Genomic DNA, 17,632 nt, shown 5'->3' on the forward strand with positions numbered 1-17,632 from the left:
AGTAATAGGTGAAAAACCATCCTTACAAAGGTGTTAATCAGAGACTTGGCTTTGTGGACACTTTTCAGAGAACAAATTTGTTAGCATAAAAATAAAGCCAGAAAATGAAGAGCTGTTTAATCACTCGATTGGATTTTTCTGCCAGCATATTTTTTTTCTCTGCAACCCACTGCTAAATTGTGCTTCCTAGCTGTTTTTTATAAAATCACTGAATCAAATCTAACTCTGATTACATCAGAGAAGGCCATGTACCCTACACCATAAGAGGAGGTTTGAAATTTTGACTTGTCTCCTTAAATATCACCAAAATCTGATCACAAGGTTAATTACGTCCCTGGGTGGGATTAAACCACCAACATTTTGGTTAATAGCCAAACACACTAACCGATTGCGCCACAGAGACACTTTGCAAAAGTCCATACTGACAAAGGCTAATAAGCATTCATCTAAAACGTTTCCTAGAAAAACTTTAAAAAGTCAATAATCTGGAGAGTTTTTGTAAGATGTTTCTTCCATCAACCAACGAAGAAACACATTGGTACTTTCCCATGATGAGTGAGTGCTTCAGGATCTCTTGCACTTACATGTGCAGCAGAGTACAGCAATGGAAGCATGCTGGGCCCATAACCCAGAGGTAGGCAGATTGAAACTATCCTCTGCTATATGCATTTTTTTGTTTGTTAATTAAAGTAATCCAAAACTGGGATTGATATTTTGGCTCTTTTATTTTTACTTAAAGTACAATAACTTTTACCATTTTAATTTGTTTTAATAGTATATTGACAGTATTGTTTTCTTTCAAAAATCCACTTAATTTTCTTTACCCTATTATTAAAATGGTAATTGACAAAAACAAACTACATTGTCACCAGAAGAGCAATACAAAATGTACAAGTGATATATTAAAATCATCTTTCCAGCTTGAATTTCAATGATGCATTGGGGCAACGATTTTGTGAGAAACATCTTCACCCTTAAATAAAGATTTTCTTAATTCCTTACCTGTGTGCTAATTAGATATCACCTTGTTTTCACATTAAACAGACTTCCACATGAGAAAGCAGCAAGGATGCAGTGGCGTTAATGTTTCCTGGTGTCAACCTGTATTATTTCAGTAGACATTGAAATGAGGATGCATCTTGCTGCCTTTCCAATGAAGCAAGTTTAATTTAGTAATAGGTGAAAAGCCATCCTTACAAAGGTGTTAATCAGAGACTTGGCTTTGTGGACACTTTTCAGAGAACAAATTTGTTAGCATAAAAATAAAGCCAGAAAATGAAGAGCTGTTTAATCACTCAATTGGATTTTTCTGCCAGCATATTTTTTTTCTCTGCAACCCACTGCTAAATTGTGCTTCCTAGCTGTTTTTATAAAATCACTGAATCAAATCTAACTCTGATTACATCAGAGAAGGCCAGGTACCCTACACCATAACAGGGGGTTTGAAATTATGACTTGTCTACTTAAAGATCACCAAAATCTGATAACAAGGTCAATTAGGTCCCTAGGTGGGATTGAACCACCAACCTTTTGGTTAATAGCCGTACACACTAACTAATTGCGCCACAGAGACACTTTGCAAAAAGTCCATACTGACAAAGGCTAATAAGCATTCATCTAAAACGTTTCCTAGAAAAACTTTAAAAAGTCAATAATCTGGAGAGTTTTTGTAAGATGTTTCTTCCATCAACCAACGAAGAAACACATTGGTACTTTCCCATGATGAGTGAGTGCTTCAGGATCTCTTGAACTTACATGTGCAGCAGAGTACTGCAATGGAAGCATGCTGGGCTCATAACCGAGAGGTAGGCAGATTGAAACTATCCTCTGCTATATGCATTTTTTTTTTTGTTAATTAAAGTAATCCAAAACTGGGATTGATATTTTGTCTCTTTTATTTTTACTTAAAGTACAATAACTTTTACCATTTTAATTTGTTTTAATAGTGTATTGACAGTATTGTTTTCTTTCAAAAATCCACTTCATTTTCTTTACCCTATTATTAAAATGGTAATTGACAAAAACAAACTACATTGTCACCAGAAGAGCAATACAAAATGTACAAGTGATATATTAAAATCATCTTTCCAGCTTGAATTTCAATGTTGCATTGGGTCAACAATTTTGTGAGAAACATCTTCACCCTTAAATAAAGATTTTCTTAATTCCTTACCTGTGTGCTAATTAGATATCACCTTGTTTTCACATTAAACAGACTTCCACATGAGAAAGCAGCAAGGATGCAGTGGCGTTAATGTTTCCTGGTGTCAACTTGTATTATTTCAGTAGACATTGAAATGAGGATGCATCTTGCTGCCTTTCCAATGAAGCAAGTTTAATTTAGTAATAGGTGAAAAACCATCCTTACAAAGGTGTTAATCAGAGACTTGGCTTTGTGGACACTTTTCAGAGAACAAATTTGTTAGCATAAAAATAAAGCCAGAAAATGAAGAGCTGTTTAATCACTCGATTGGATTTTTCTGCCAGCATATTTTTTTTCTCTGCAACCCACTGCTAAATTGTGCTTCCTAGCTGTTTTTTATAAAATCACTGAATCAAATCTAACTCTGATTACATCAGAGAAGGCCATGTACCCTACACCATAAGAGGAGGTTTGAAATTTTGACTTGTCTCCTTAAATATCACCAAAATCTGATCACAAGGTTAATTACGTCCCTGGGTGGGATTGAACCACCAACATTTTGGTTAATAGCCAAACACACTAACCGATTGCGCCACAGAGACACTTTGCAAAAGTCCATACTGACAAAGGCTAATAAGCATTCATCTAAAACGTTTCCTAGAAAAACTTTAAAAAGTCAATAATCTGGAGAGTTTTTGTAAGATGTTTCTTCCATCAACCAACGAAGAAACACATTGGTACTTTCCCATGATGAGTGAGTGCTTCAGGATCTCTTGCACTTACATGTGCAGCAGAGTACTGCAATGGAAGCATGCTGGGCCCATAACCCAGAGGTAGGCAGATTGAAACTATCCTCTGCTATATGCATTTTTTTTGTTAATTAAAGTAATCCAAAACTGGGATTGATATTTTGTCTCTTTTATTTTTACTTAAAGTACAATAACTTTTACCATTTTAATTTGTTTTAATAGTATATTGACAGTATTGTTTTCTTTCAAAAATCAACTTCATTTTCTTTACCCTATTATTAAAATGGTAATTGACAAAAACAAACTACATTGTCACCAGAAGAGCAATACAAAATGTACAAGTGATATATTAAAATCATCTTTCCAGCTTGAATTTCAATGATGCATTGGGTCAACAATTTTGTGAGAAACATCTTCACCCTTAAATAAAGATTTTCTTAATTCCTTACCTGTGTGCTAATTAGATATCACCTTGTTTTCACATTAAACAGACTTCCACATGAGAAAGCAGCAAGGATGCAGTGGCGTTAATGTTTCCTGGTGTCAACCTGTATTATTTCAGTAGACATTGAAATGAGGATACATCTTGCTGCCTTTCCAATGAAGCAAGTTTAATTTAGTAATAGGTGAAAAACCATCCCTACAAAGGTGTTAATCAGAGACTTGGCTTTGTGGACACTTTTCAGAGAACAAATTTGTTAGCATAAAAATAAAGCCAGAAAATGAAGAGCTGTTTAATCACGCAATTTGATTTTTTTGCCAGCATATTTCTTTTTCTCTGCAACCCACTGCTAAATTGTGCTTCCTAGATGTTTTTTATAAAATCACTGAATCAAATCTAACTCTGATTACATCAGAGAAGGCCAGGTACCCTACACCATAACAGGGGGTTTGAAATTTTGACTTGTCTACTTAAAGATCACCAAAATCTGATAACAAGGTCAATTAGGTCCCTGGATGGGCTTGAACCACCAACCTTATGGCTAATAGCCGTACATACTAACTGATTGCGCCACAGAGACACTTTGCAAAATTCCATACTGACAAAGGCTAATAAGCATTCATCTAAAACGTTTCCTAGAAAAACTTTAAAAAGTCAATAATCTGGAGAGTTTTTGTAAGATGTTTCTTCCATCAACCAACGAAGAAACACATTGGTACTTTCCCATGATGAGTGAGTGCTTCAGGATCTCTTGCACTTACATGTGCAGCAGAGTACTGCAATGGAAGCATGCTGGGCCCATAACCCAGAGGTAGGCAGATTGAAACTATCCTCTGCTATATGCATTTTTTTTGTTAATTAAAGTAATCCAAAACTGGGATTGATATTTTGTCTCTTTTATTTTTACTTAAAGTACAATAACTTTTACCATTTTAATTTGTTTTAATAGTATATTGACAGTATTGTTTTCTTTCAAAAATCCACTTCATTTTCTTTACCCTATTATTAAAATGGTAATTGACAAAAACAAACTACATTGTCACCAGAAGAGCAATACAAAATGTACAAGTGATATATTAAAATCATATTTCCAGCTTGAATTTCAATGATGCATTGGGGCAACGATTTTGTGAGAAACATCTTCACCCTTAAATAAAGATTTTCTTAATTCCTTACCTGTGTGCTAATTAGATATCACCTTGTTTTCATATTAAACAGACTTCCACATGAGAAAGCAGCAAGGATGCAGTGGCGTTAATGTTTCCTGGTGTCAACTTGTATTATTTCAGTAGACATTGAAATGAGGATGCATCTTGCTGCCTTTCCAATGAAGCAAGTTTAATTTAGTAATAGGTGAAAAACCATCCTTACAAAGGTGTTAATCAGAGACTTGGCTTTGTGGACACTTTTCAGAGAACAAATTTGTTAGCATAAAAATAAAGCCAGAAAATGAAGAGCTGTTTAATCACTCAATTGGATTTTTCTGCCAGCATATTTTTTTTCTCTGCAACCCACTGCTAAATTGTGCTTCCTAGCTGTTTTTATAAAATCACTGAATCAAATCTAACTCTGATTACATCAGAGAAGGCCAGGTACCCTACACCATAACAGGGGGTTTGAAATTTTGACTTGTCTACTTAAAGATCACCAAAATCTGATAACAAGGTCAATTAGGTCCCTCGGTGGGATTGAACCACCAACCTTATGGTTAATAGCCATACATACTAACTGATTGCGCCACAGAAACACTTTGCAAAAGTGCATACTGACAAAGGCTAATAAGCATTCATCTAAAACGTTTCCTAGAAAAACTTTAAAAAGTCAATAATCTGGAGAGTTTTTGTAAGATGTTTCTTCCATCAACCAACGAAGAAACACATTGGTACTTTCCCATGATGAGTGAGTGCTTCAGGATCTCTTGCACTTACATGTGCAGCAGAGTACTGCAATGGAAGCATGCTGGGCCCATAACCCAGAGGTAGGCAGATTGAAACTATCCTCTGCTATATGCATTTTTTTGTTTGTTAATTAAAGTAATCCAAAACTGGGATTGATATTTTGTCTCTTTTATTTTTACTTTAAGTACAATAACTTTTACCATTTTAATTTGTTTTAATAGTATATTGACAGTATTGTTTTCTTTCAAAAATCCACTTCATTTTCTTTACCCTATTATTAAAATGGTAATTGACAAAAACAAACTACATTGTCACCAGAAGAGCAATACAAAATGTACAAGTGATATATTAAAATCATCTTTCCAGCTTGAATTTCAATGATGCATTGGGGCAACGATTTTGTGAGAAACATCTTCACCCTTAAATAAAGATTTTCTTAATTCCTTACCTGTGTGCTAATTAGATATCACCTTGTTTTCACATTAAACAGACTTCCACATGAGAAAGCAGCAAGGATGCAGTGGCGTTAATGTTTCCTGGTGTCAACTTGTATTATTTCAGTAGACATTGAAATGAGGATGCATCTTGCTGCCTTTCCAATGAAGCAAGTTTAATTTAGTAATAGGTGAAAAACCATCCTTACAAAGGTGTTAATCAGAGACTTGGCTTTGTGGACACTTTTCAGAGAACAAATTTGTTAGCATAAAAATAAAGCCAGAAAATGAAGAGCTGTTTAATCACTCAATTGGATTTTTCTGCCAGCATATTTTTTTTCTCTGCAACCCACTGCTAAATTGTGCTTCCTAGATGTTTTTATAAAATCACTGAATCAAATCTAACTCTGATTACATCAGAGAAGGCCAGGTACCCTACACCATAACAGGGGGTATGAAATTTGACTTGTCTACTTAAAGATCACCAAAATCTGATAACAATGTCAATTACGTCCCTGGGTGGGATTGAACCACCAACCTTTTGGTTAATAGCCGTACACACTAACTGATTGCGCCACAGAGACACTTTGCAAAAAGTACTTACTGACAAATGCTAATAAGCATTCATCTAAAACGTTTCCTAGAAAAACTTAAAAAAGTCAATAATCTGGAGAGTTTTTGTAAGATGTTTCTTCTATCAACCAACGAAGAAACACATTGGTACTTTCCCATGATGAGTGAGTGCTTCAGGATCTCTTGCACTTACATGTGCAGCAGAGTACAGCAATGGAAGCATGCTGGGCCCATAACCCAGAGGTAGGCAGATTGAAACTATCCTCTGCTATATGCATTTTTTTGTTTGTTAATTAAAGTAATCCAAAACTGGGATTGATATTTTGGCTCTTTTATTTTTACTTAAAGTACAATAACTTTTACCATTTTAATTTGTTTTAATAGTATATTGACAGTATTGTTTTCTTTCAAAAATCCACTTAATTTTCTTTACCCTATTATTAAAATGGTAATTGACAAAAACAAACTACATTGTCACCAGAAGAGCAATACAAAATGTACAAGTGATATATTAAAATCATCTTTCCAGCTTGAATTTCAATGATGCATTGGGGCAACGATTTTGTGAGAAACATCTTCACCCTTAAATAAAGATTTTCTTAATTCCTTACCTGTGTGCTAATTAGATATCACCTTGTTTTCACATTAAACAGACTTCCACATGAGAAAGCAGCAAGGATGCAGTGGCGTTAATGTTTCCTGGTGTCAACCTGTATTATTTCAGTAGACATTGAAATGAGGATGCATCTTGCTGCCTTTCCAATGAAGCAAGTTTAATTTAGTAATAGGTGAAAAACCATCCTTACAAAGGTGTTAATCAGAGACTTGGCTTTGTGGACACTTTTCAGAGAACAAATTTGTTAGCATAAAAATAAAGCCAGAAAATAAAAAGCTGTTTAATCACTCAATTGGATTTTTCTGCCAGCATATTTTTTTTCTCTGCAACCCACTGCTAAATTGTGCTTCCTAGCTGTTTTTATAAAATCACTGAATCAAATCTAACTCTGATTACATCAGAGAAGGCCAGGTACCCTACACCATAACAGGGGGTTTGAAATTATGACTTGTCTACTTAAAGATCACCAAAATCTGATAACAAGGTCAATTAGGTCCCTAGGTGGGATTGAACCACCAACCTTTTGGTTAATAGCCGTACACACTAACTGATTGCGCCACAGAGACACTTTGCAAAAAGTCCATACTGACAAAGGCTAATAAGCATTCATCTAAAACGTTTCCTAGAAAAACTTTAAAAAGTCAATAATCTGGAGAGTTTTTGTAAGATGTTTCTTCCATCAACCAACGAAGAAACACATTGGTACTTTCCCATGATGAGTGAGTGCTTCAGGATCTCTTGAACTTACATGTGCAGCAGAGTACTGCAATGGAAGCATGCTGGGCTCATAACCGAGAGGTAGGCAGATTGAAACTATCCTCTGCTATATGCATTTTTTTTTTTGTTAATTAAAGTAATCCAAAACTGGGATTGATATTTTGTCTCTTTTATTTTTACTTAAAGTACAATAACTTTTACCATTTTAATTTGTTTTAATAGTGTATTGACAGTATTGTTTTCTTTCAAAAATCCACTTCATTTTCTTTACCCTATTATTAAAATGGTAATTGACAAAAACAAACTACATTGTCACCAGAAGAGCAATACAAAATGTACAAGTGATATATTAAAATCATCTTTCCAGCTTGAATTTCAATGTTGCATTGGGTCAACAATTTTGTGAGAAACATCTTCACCCTTAAATAAAGATTTTCTTAATTCCTTACCTGTGTGCTAATTAGATATCACCTTGTTTTCACATTAAACAGACTTCCACATGAGAAAGCAGCAAGGATGCAGTGGCGTTAATGTTTCCTGGTGTCAACTTGTATTATTTCAGTAGACATTGAAATGAGGATGCATCTTGCTGCCTTTCCAATGAAGCAAGTTTAATTTAGTAATAGGTGAAAAACCATCCTTACAAAGGTGTTAATCAGAGACTTGGCTTTGTGGACACTTTTCAGAGAACAAATTTGTTAGCATAAAAATAAAGCCAGAAAATGAAGAGCTGTTTAATCACTCGATTGGATTTTTCTGCCAGCATATTTTTTTTCTCTGCAACCCACTGCTAAATTGTGCTTCCTAGCTGTTTTTTATAAAATCACTGAATCAAATCTAACTCTGATTACATCAGAGAAGGCCATGTACCCTACACCATAAGAGGAGGTTTGAAATTTTGACTTGTCTCCTTAAATATCACCAAAATCTGATCACAAGGTTAATTACGTCCCTGGGTGGGATTGAACCACCAACATTTTGGTTAATAGCCAAACACACTAACCGATTGCGCCACAGAGACACTTTGCAAAAGTCCATACTGACAAAGGCTAATAAGCATTCATCTAAAACGTTTCCTAGAAAAACTTTAAAAAGTCAATAATCTGGAGAGTTTTTGTAAGATGTTTCTTCCATCAACCAACGAAGAAACACATTGGTACTTTCCCATGATGAGTGAGTGCTTCAGGATCTCTTGCACTTACATGTGCAGCAGAGTACTGCAATGGAAGCATGCTGGGCCCATAACCCAGAGGTAGGCAGATTGAAACTATCCTCTGCTATATGCATTTTTTTTGTTAATTAAAGTAATCCAAAACTGGGATTGATATTTTGTCTCTTTTATTTTTACTTAAAGTACAATAACTTTTACCATTTTAATTTGTTTTAATAGTATATTGACAGTATTGTTTTCTTTCAAAAATCAACTTCATTTTCTTTACCCTATTATTAAAATGGTAATTGACAAAAACAAACTACATTGTCACCAGAAGAGCAATACAAAATGTACAAGTGATATATTAAAATCATCTTTCCAGCTTGAATTTCAATGATGCATTGGGTCAACAATTTTGTGAGAAACATCTTCACCCTTAAATAAAGATTTTCTTAATTCCTTACCTGTGTGCTAATTAGATATCACCTTGTTTTCACATTAAACAGACTTCCACATGAGAAAGCAGCAAGGATGCAGTGGCGTTAATGTTTCCTGGTGTCAACCTGTATTATTTCAGTAGACATTGAAATGAGGATACATCTTGCTGCCTTTCCAATGAAGCAAGTTTAATTTAGTAATAGGTGAAAAACCATCCCTACAAAGGTGTTAATCAGAGACTTGGCTTTGTGGACACTTTTCAGAGAACAAATTTGTTAGCATAAAAATAAAGCCAGAAAATGAAGAGCTGTTTAATCACGCAATTTGATTTTTTTGCCAGCATATTTCTTTTTCTCTGCAACCCACTGCTAAATTGTGCTTCCTAGATGTTTTTTATAAAATCACTGAATCAAATCTAACTCTGATTACATCAGAGAAGGCCAGGTACCCTACACCATAACAGGGGGTTTGAAATTTTGACTTGTCTACTTAAAGATCACCAAAATCTGATAACAAGGTCAATTAGGTCCCTGGATGGGATTGAACCACCAACCTTATGGTTAATAGCCGTACATACTAACTGATTGCGCCACAGAGACACTTTGCAAAATTCCATACTGACAAAGGCTAATAAGCATTCATCTAAAACGTTTCCTAGAAAAACTTTAAAAAGTCAATAATCTGGAGAGTTTTTGTAAGATGTTTCTTCCATCAACCAACGAAGAAACACATTGGTACTTTCCCATGATGAGTGAGTGCTTCAGGATCTCTTGCACTTACATGTGCAGCAGAGTACTGCAATGGAAGCATGCTGGGCCCATAACCCAGAGGTAGGCAGATTGAAACTATCCTCTGCTATATGCATTTTTTTTGTTAATTAAAGTAATCCAAAACTGGGATTGATATTTTGTCTCTTTTATTTTTACTTAAAGTACAATAACTTTTACCATTTTAATTTGTTTTAATAGTATATTGACAGTATTGTTTTCTTTCAAAAATCCACTTCATTTTCTTTACCCTATTATTAAAATGGTAATTGACAAAAACAAACTACATTGTCACCAGAAGAGCAATACAAAATGTACAAGTGATATATTAAAATCATATTTCCAGCTTGAATTTCAATGATGCATTGGGGCAACGATTTTGTGAGAAACATCTTCACCCTTAAATAAAGATTTTCTTAATTCCTTACCTGTGTGCTAATTAGATATCACCTTGTTTTCATATTAAACAGACTTCCACATGAGAAAGCAGCAAGGATGCAGTGGCGTTAATGTTTCCTGGTGTCAACTTGTATTATTTCAGTAGACATTGAAATGAGGATGCATCTTGCTGCCTTTCCAATGAAGCAAGTTTAATTTAGTAATAGGTGAAAAACCATCCTTACAAAGGTGTTAATCAGAGACTTGGCTTTGTGGACACTTTTCAGAGAACAAATTTGTTAGCATAAAAATAAAGCCAGAAAATGAAGAGCTGTTTAATCACTCAATTGGATTTTTCTGCCAGCATATTTTTTTTCTCTGCAACCCACTGCTAAATTGTGCTTCCTAGCTGTTTTTATAAAATCACTGAATCAAATCTAACTCTGATTACATCAGAGAAGGCCAGGTACCCTACACCATAACAGGGGGTTTGAAATTTTGACTTGTCTACTTAAAGATCACCAAAATCTGATAACAAGGTCAATTAGGTCCCTCGGTGGGATTGAACCACCAACCTTATGGTTAATAGCCATACATACTAACTGATTGCGCCACAGAAACACTTTGCAAAAGTCCATACTGACAAAGGCTAATAAGCATTCATCTAAAACGTTTCCTAGAAAAACTTTAAAAAGTCAATAATCTGGAGAGTTTTTGTAAGATGTTTCTTCCATCAACCAACGAAGAAACACATTGGTACTTTCCCATGATGAGTGAGTGCTTCAGGATCTCTTGCACTTACATGTGCAGCAGAGTACTGCAATGGAAGCATGCTGGGCCCATAACCCAGAGGTAGGCAGATTGAAACTATCCTCTGCTATATGCATTTTTTTGTTTGTTAATTAAAGTAATCCAAAACTGGGATTGATATTTTGTCTCTTTTATTTTTACTTTAAGTACAATAACTTTTACCATTTTAATTTGTTTTAATAGTATATTGACAGTATTGTTTTCTTTCAAAAATCCACTTCATTTTCTTTACCCTATTATTAAAATGGTAATTGACAAAAACAAACTACATTGTCACCAGAAGAGCAATACAAAATGTACAAGTGATATATTAAAATCATCTTTCCAGCTTGAATTTCAATGATGCATTGGGGCAACGATTTTGTGAGAAACATCTTCACCCTTAAATAAAGATTTTCTTAATTCCTTACCTGTGTGCTAATTAGATATCACCTTGTTTTCACATTAAACAGACTTCCACATGAGAAAGCAGCAAGGATGCAGTGGCGTTAATGTTTCCTGGTGTCAACTTGTATTATTTCAGTAGACATTGAAATGAGGATGCATCTTGCTGCCTTTCCAATGAAGCAAGTTTAATTTAGTAATAGGTGAAAAACCATCCTTACAAAGGTGTTAATCAGAGACTTGGCTTTGTGGACACTTTTCAGAGAACAAATTTGTTAGCATAAAAATAAAGCCAGAAAATGAAGAGCTGTTTAATCACTCAATTGGATTTTTCTGCCAGCATATTTTTTTTCTCTGCAACCCACTGCTAAATTGTGCTTCCTAGATGTTTTTATAAAATCACTGAATCAAATCTAACTCTGATTACATCAGAGAAGGCCAGGTACCCTACACCATAACAGGGGGTATGAAATTTGACTTGTCTACTTAAAGATCACCAAAATCTGATAACAATGTCAATTACGTCCCTGGGTGGGATTGAACCACCAACCTTTTGGTTAATAGCCGTACACACTAACTGATTGCGCCACAGAGACACTTTGCAAAAAGTACTTACTGACAAATGCTAATAAGCATTCATCTAAAACGTTTCCTAGAAAAACTTAAAAAAGTCAATAATCTGGAGAGTTTTTGTAAGATGTTTCTTCTATCAACCAACGAAGAAACACATTGGTACTTTCCCATGATGAGTGAGTGCTTCAGGATCTCTTGCACTTACATGTGCAGCAGAGTACAGCAATGGAAGCATGCTGGGCCCATAACCCAGAGGTAGGCAGATTGAAACTATCCTCTGCTATATGCATTTTTTTGTTTGTTAATTAAAGTAATCCAAAACTGGGATTGATATTTTGGCTCTTTTATTTTTACTTAAAGTACAATAACTTTTACCATTTTAATTTGTTTTAATAGTATATTGACAGTATTGTTTTCTTTCAAAAATCCACTTAATTTTCTTTACCCTATTATTAAAATGGTAATTGACAAAAACAAACTACATTGTCACCAGAAGAGCAATACAAAATGTACAAGTGATATATTAAAATCATCTTTCCAGCTTGAATTTCAATGATGCATTGGGGCAACGATTTTGTGAGAAACATCTTCACCCTTAAATAAAGATTTTCTTAATTCCTTACCTGTGTGCTAATTAGATATCACCTTGTTTTCACATTAAACAGACTTCCACATGAGAAAGCAGCAAGGATGCAGTGGCGTTAATGTTTCCTGGTGTCAACCTGTATTATTTCAGTAGACATTGAAATGAGGATGCATCTTGCTGCCTTTCCAATGAAGCAAGTTTAATTTAGTAATAGGTGAAAAACCATCCTTACAAAGGTGTTAATCAGAGACTTGGCTTTGTGGACACTTTTCAGAGAACAAATTTGTTAGCATAAAAATAAAGCCAGAAAATAAAAAGCTGTTTAATCACTCAATTGGATTTTTCTGCCAGCATATTTTTTTTCTCTGCAACCCACTGCTAAATTGTGCTTCCTAGCTGTTTTTATAAAATCACTGAATCAAATCTAACTCTGATTACATCAGAGAAGGCCAGGTACCCTACACCATAACAGGGGGTTTGAAATTATGACTTGTCTACTTAAAGATCACCAAAATCTGATAACAAGGTCAATTAGGTCCCTAGGTGGGATTGAACCACCAACCTTTTGGTTAATAGCCGTACACACTAACTGATTGCGCCACAGAGACACTTTGCAAAAAGTCCATACTGACAAAGGCTAATAAGCATTCATCTAAAACGTTTCCTAGAAAAACTTTAAAAAGTCAATAATCTGGAGAGTTTTTGTAAGATGTTTCTTCCATCAACCAACGAAGAAACACATTGGTACTTTCCCATGATGAGTGAGTGCTTCAGGATCTCTTGAACTTACATGTGCAGCAGAGTACTGCAATGGAAGCATGCTGGGCTCATAACCGAGAGGTAGGCAGATTGAAACTATCCTCTGCTATATGCATTTTTTTTTTTGTTAATTAAAGTAATCCAAAACTGGGATTGATATTTTGTCTCTTTTATTTTTACTTAAAGTACAATAACTTTTACCATTTTAATTTGTTTTAATAGTGTATTGACAGTATTGTTTTCTTTCAAAAATCCACTTCATTTTCTTTACCCTATTATTAAAATGGTAATTGACAAAAACAAACTACATTGTCACCAGAAGAGCAATACAAAATGTACAAGTGATATATTAAAATCATCTTTCCAGCTTGAATTTCAATGTTGCATTGGGTCAACAATTTTGTGAGAAACATCTTCACCCTTAAATAAAGATTTTCTTAATTCCTTACCTGTGTGCTAATTAGATATCACCTTGTTTTCACATTAAACAGACTTCCACATGAGAAAGCAGCAAGGATGCAGTGGCGTTAATGTTTCCTGGTGTCAACTTGTATTATTTCAGTAGACATTGAAATGAGGATGCATCTTGCTGCCTTTCCAATGAAGCAAGTTTAATTTAGTAATAGGTGAAAAACCATCCTTACAAAGGTGTTAATCAGAGACTTGGCTTTGTGGACACTTTTCAGAGAACAAATTTGTTAGCATAAAAATAAAGCCAGAAAATGAAGAGCTGTTTAATCACTCGATTGGATTTTTCTGCCAGCATATTTTTTTTCTCTGCAACCCACTGCTAAATTGTGCTTCCTAGCTGTTTTTTATAAAATCACTGAATCAAATCTAACTCTGATTACATCAGAGAAGGCCATGTACCCTACACCATAAGAGGAGGTTTGAAATTTTGACTTGTCTCCTTAAATATCACCAAAATCTGATCACAAGGTTAATTACGTCCCTGGGTGGGATTGAACCACCAACATTTTGGTTAATAGCCAAACACACTAACCGATTGCGCCACAGAGACACTTTGCAAAAGTCCATACTGACAAAGGCTAATAAGCATTCATCTAAAACGTTTCCTAGAAAAACTTTAAAAAGTCAATAATCTGGAGAGTTTTTGTAAGATGTTTCTTCCATCAACCAACGAAGAAACACATTGGTACTTTCCCATGATGAGTGAGTGCTTCAGGATCTCTTGCACTTACATGTGCAGCAGAGTACTGCAATGGAAGCATGCTGGGCCCATAACCCAGAGGTAGGCAGATTGAAACTATCCTCTGCTATATGCATTTTTTTTGTTAATTAAAGTAATCCAAAACTGGGATTGATATTTTGTCTCTTTTATTTTTACTTAAAGTACAATAACTTTTACCATTTTAATTTGTTTTAATAGTATATTGACAGTATTGTTTTCTTTCAAAAATCAACTTCATTTTCTTTACCCTATTATTAAAATGGTAATTGACAAAAACAAACTACATTGTCACCAGAAGAGCAATACAAAATGTACAAGTGATATATTAAAATCATCTTTCCAGCTTGAATTTCAATGATGCATTGGGTCAACAATTTTGTGAGAAACATCTTCACCCTTAAATAAAGATTTTCTTAATTCCTTACCTGTGTGCTAATTAGATATCACCTTGTTTTCACATTAAACAGACTTCCACATGAGAAAGCAGCAAGGATGCAGTGGCGTTAATGTTTCCTGGTGTCAACCTGTATTATTTCAGTAGACATTGAAATGAGGATACATCTTGCTGCCTTTCCAATGAAGCAAGTTTAATTTAGTAATAGGTGAAAAACCATCCCTACAAAGGTGTTAATCAGAGACTTGGCTTTGTGGACACTTTTCAGAGAACAAATTTGTTAGCATAAAAATAAAGCCAGAAAATGAAGAGCTGTTTAATCACGCAATTTGATTTTTTTGCCAGCATATTTCTTTTTCTCTGCAACCCACTGCTAAATTGTGCTTCCTAGATGTTTTTTATAAAATCACTGAATCAAATCTAACTCTGATTACATCAGAGAAGGCCAGGTACCCTACACCATAACAGGGGGTTTGAAATTTTGACTTGTCTACTTAAAGATCACCAAAATCTGATAACAAGGTCAATTAGGTCCCTGGATGGGATTGAACCACCAACCTTATGGTTAATAGCCGTACATACTAACTGATTGCGCCACAGAGACACTTTGCAAAATTCCATACTGACAAAGGCTAATAAGCATTCATCTAAAACGTTTCCTAGAAAAACTTTAAAAAGTCAATAATCTGGAGAGTTTTTGTAAGATGTTTCTTCCATCAACCAACGAAGAAACACATTGGTACTTTCCCATGATGAGTGAGTGCTTCAGGATCTCTTGCACTTACATGTGCAGCAGAGTACTGCAATGGAAGCATGCTGGGCCCATAACCCAGAGGTAGGCAGATTGAAACTATCCTCTGCTATATGCATTTTTTTTGTTAATTAAAGTAATCCAAAACTGGGATTGATATTTTGTCTCTTTTATTTTTACTTAAAGTACAATAACTTTTACCATTTTAATTTGTTTTAATAGTATATTGACAGTATTGTTTTCTTTCAAAAATCCACTTCATTTTCTTTACCCTATTATTAAAATGGTAATTGACAAAAACAAACTACATTGTCACCAGAAGAGCAATACAAAATGTACAAGTGATATATTAAAATCATATTTCCAGCTTGAATTTCAATGATGCATTGGGGCAACGATTTTGTGAGAAACATCTTCACCCTTAAATAAAGATTTTCTTAATTCCTTACCTGTGTGCTAATTAGATATCACCTTGTTTTCATATTAAACAGACTTCCACATGAGAAAGCAGCAAGGATGCAGTGGCGTTAATGTTTCCTGGTGTCAACTTGTATTATTTCAGTAGACATTGAAATGAGGATGCATCTTGCTGCCTTTCCAATGAAGCAAGTTTAATTTAGTAATAGGTGAAAAACCATCCTTACAAAGGTGTTAATCAGAGACTTGGCTTTGTGGACACTTTTCAGAGAACAAATTTGTTAGCATAAAAATAAAGCCAGAAAATGAAGAGCTGTTTAATCACTCAATTGGATTTTTCTGCCAGCATATTTTTTTTCTCTGCAACCCACTGCTAAATTGTGCTTCCTAGCTGTTTTTATAAAATCACTGAATCAAATCTAACTCTGATTACATCAGAGAAGGCCAGGTACCCTACACCATAACAGGGGGTTTGAAATTTTGACTTGTCTACTTAAAGATCACCAAAATCTGATAACAAGGTCAATTAGGTCCCTCGGTGGGATTGAACCACCAACCTTATGGTTAATAGCCATACATACTAACTGATTGCGCCACAGAAACACTTTGCAAAAGTCCATACTGACAAAGGCTAATAAGCATTCATCTAAAACGTTTCCTAGAAAAACTTTAAAAAGTCAATAATCTGGAGAGTTTTTGTAAGATGTTTCTTCCATCAACCAACGAAGAAACACATTGGTACTTTCCCATGATGAGTGAGTGCTTCAGGATCTCTTGCACTTACATGTGCAGCAGAGTACTGCAATGGAAGCATGCTGGGCCCATAACCCAGAGGTAGGCAGATTGAAACTATCCTCTGCTATATGCATTTTTTTGTTTGTTAATTAAAGTAATCCAAAACTGGGATTGATATTTTGTCTCTTTTATTTTTACTTTAAGTACAATAACTTTTACCATTTTAATTTGTTTTAATAGTATATTGACAGTATTGTTTTCTTTCAAAAATCCACTTCATTTTCTTTACCCTATTATTAAAATGGTAATTGACAAAAACAAACTACATTGTCACCAGAAGAGCAATACAAAATGTACAAGTGATATATTAAAATCATCTTTCCAGCTTGAATTTCAATGATGCATTGGGGCAACGATTTTGTGAGAAACATCTTCACCCTTAAATAAAGATTTTCTTAATTCCTTACCTGTGTGCTAATTAGATATCACCTTGTTTTCACATTAAACAGACTTCCACATGAGAAAGCAGCAAGGATGCAGTGGCGTTAATGTTTCCTGGTGTCAACTTGTATTATTTCAGTAGACATTGAAATGAGGATGCATCTTGCTGCCTTTCCAATGAAGCAAGTTTAATTTAGTAATAGGTGAAAAACCATCCTTACAAAGGTGTTAATCAGAGACTTGGCTTTGTGGACACTTTTCAGAGAACAAATTTGTTAGCAT

General features: G+C 34.6%; 3 non-coding genes across 3 annotated transcripts; all 3 read right to left on the reverse strand.

Annotated features, from left to right (window-relative positions):
- Positions 1–2,671: 2,671 nt before the first annotated feature.
- On the reverse strand, positions 2,672–2,745 carry TRNAN-AUU (transfer RNA asparagine (anticodon AUU)). The gene has a single exon. It is a non-coding gene; the product is annotated as a tRNA-Asn (tRNA).
- Positions 2,746–8,519: 5,774 nt separating this feature from the next.
- TRNAN-AUU (transfer RNA asparagine (anticodon AUU)) lies at positions 8,520–8,593 on the reverse strand. Its single transcript has one exon. It is a non-coding gene; the product is annotated as a tRNA-Asn (tRNA).
- A 5,774-nt stretch (positions 8,594–14,367) lies between these two features.
- Positions 14,368–14,441, reverse strand: TRNAN-AUU (transfer RNA asparagine (anticodon AUU)). The gene has a single exon. It is a non-coding gene; the product is annotated as a tRNA-Asn (tRNA).
- Between the last annotated feature and the right edge of the window lie 3,191 nt (positions 14,442–17,632).

Source organism: Pseudophryne corroboree, unplaced genomic scaffold (assembly GCF_028390025.1).
Source record: "Pseudophryne corroboree isolate aPseCor3 unplaced genomic scaffold, aPseCor3.hap2 scaffold_611, whole genome shotgun sequence".
NCBI lineage: Eukaryota > Metazoa > Chordata > Amphibia > Anura > Myobatrachidae > Pseudophryne > Pseudophryne corroboree.